Source organism: Artemia sp. Qi Xiang Cuo, chromosome 4 (genome assembly GCF_049724085.1).
Source record: "Artemia sp. Qi Xiang Cuo chromosome 4, ASM4972408v1, whole genome shotgun sequence".
In the NCBI taxonomy this organism is placed as follows: Eukaryota; Metazoa; Arthropoda; class Branchiopoda; order Anostraca; family Artemiidae; genus Artemia; species Artemia sp. Qi Xiang Cuo.
Window position 1 is genome coordinate 59,244,947 of NC_142797.1, and position 2,392 is coordinate 59,247,338.

Consider the following 2,392-nt stretch of genomic DNA (forward strand, 5'->3'; position numbering starts at 1 on the left):
GGCTTAGTGGGGATTCATACTCAAAGACCTAATTTCCAGAACTTTCAACTACGTTGAACAAAACGGCTATCTTAAAATTTTGATCTGATGTGTTTGGGGAAAAGGTGGGCGTGAGAGGCGGGTCAGTTGCCTCCAATCACTTCGACTATTAAAAAGGGCACTAGCCCTTTGAAGTTCCAATCGAATGAGCCCTTTTTGAAGTTTCTATGATAACATTTTCTATAAGAACCCTATATACCCCAAGCGGATAAGTTTCAACCCTTGCCCTGAGGGCTGTGGGGGAGTGTCCTCCTCAAAAACATAACTTCTATTTGGAAATCAACTAAGCTGAACAAAATGGCTATCTCAAAATTTGATTGGTTGTGTCTGGGGAAATGGTGGGCGTGGAAGGGGTGTTAGTTGCCTTCCAATAACTTTCGACTATTAAAAAGGGCACAAGCCACACCAATTTCCAATCGAAAGAGCCCTTTTCGAAGTTTCTTCGACAACTCTTTCGATACGAAGTTCCCTAGTCTAAATAAATAAAATATTTCGCCAACATTGTCATTTACTTATGCAGCGCTATTGCGCTGCCCATGATTTCTGTTCGTTTGGGTTTCATTTATTTATCGATGTTGATTTGTGGTAGTTTCACGCTTGGTAGATTTTTTATTTTATATTTGTTCATTTTTGGTTGAATGTAATTCTTTACTTTTCTTTGAAAAACTTATTTAAAAAAAAAGAAATTTTTAATTAATTCCTGTTCGTTTTATATTGACATATTCTTTTCAGGGAAAAAGAAAATAATTCTTTAAATCTTTTCGTTTCTTTTAAGACTTTATAGTTTGGCATTCTATTTGTATGCTGGAGAAAAATTTTCAGCAATTTTTAACAATATACACCCTTTTAAAAATCTGGATATAAATAGTAGTGTTTAATTTAGTTTCATAATTCCTCTAGTTGACCTGAAATAGAAAACTTGATACCATTCGCAAGAAAAAATCTATTTACTTTCTTTGATAGGTTGGATATACTTACGCTATTTTGGTTTGGTTAAATTTGAGGTGCAGAAGTAGCCCCGAAAGTTTGAACATAATACCCTCAGTCATTCTTGGGATACTGCTGAGATGCCTTATTAGGAATTAGCATTAACACAGTGCATTTTGATTTAACCTTAAGGCGACATTTAGTTTTTAAACATAATGGGCAAATGGGAGGGTGGGCGTGGGAGGGGGACTAGTGGCCCTCCACTCACTTTCGACTATTAAAAAGGGCATTAGCCCTTTTTGTTTTCATTCAAATGAGCCCTTTTTGGAGTTCCCAAGACAACTCCATCGATCCGAAGTGCCCTGGTCTAAACAAAAAAAAAAAGAAAAAAAGAATAATACATTGTACCCGCATCGATCTTTACTATAAAAATGTCAAGCCTTCCAATCACTTTCGACTATTTAATAGGGCACTAGAGTAGAATGGCCATAATAACTCGTGACAGTATACCAAATATGGGCATAGAATACTGACAGTACACCATATATGGGCATGGAATCCCTAGGGAGAATGATTGTGTAATCGGTCAATGACCTAAATTTCCAAGTCAACAACAATAACATCGACCTTGACATTCGCTGAGAGCGTGCACTTACAACATCAACAACATCGACCGTGGAACACCTGTGCTGTCGACCTCAATTCACCTATCATGAATCAATAATTCCCCTTAGAAACAACAAATTAATTCCCATTTCTTGACAGATCAATCAACCAATGACATCATCTGTCAGACTTTAAAAATTTCCGCCTAGAAACGATTCTCCAGGAATAGATCCAAGTCATAAATGTCTTTGCCTCGGAAACAACTCATTTGGTTGAACTCCAAAGAATATTAATAGCCAAAGGCCATGGAAACAATTCTCCAAGAAACATCTTAGCGATGAATTGTTTTAGCGCGGGAATCAGGTTTCTTATTAATTTGAAGTGCATTAGCGCAGAGATGCCAAAAACAAAAGGAACACGCTGAAATTACGTTTAGGGATTATTTGGGCGAAACTGTTTTAGACAGGTTATGGAACTATTTGGGCGAAACAGTTAGAGACATTTTAAAAGATGATTTTTGAAGAGATTTTAGAAGAGAATTTAATGGTGAAACTCTGTGGTCGTTATAATACACAAGTTTCATTTGAACAGTGTTGTGAGGTCCTCTTACCCGACCCCGGGGTTCCTGATCCCCCACCCCAACCCCGAAGCGCCCCGATCCCCAAAGGACCCCCAAGCTCCCAAAGAGCCCCAGCCCCCCAAACGCCCTCCTCAGACCCTCCGAGGGCCCTCCTCTGGTCCTCCAAGGACCCCGGACCCCCAAAGGGCACCCCGGACCCCAGAGGCCCTCCCCCGGTCCTCAAAGGGCCCCGGACCCCCA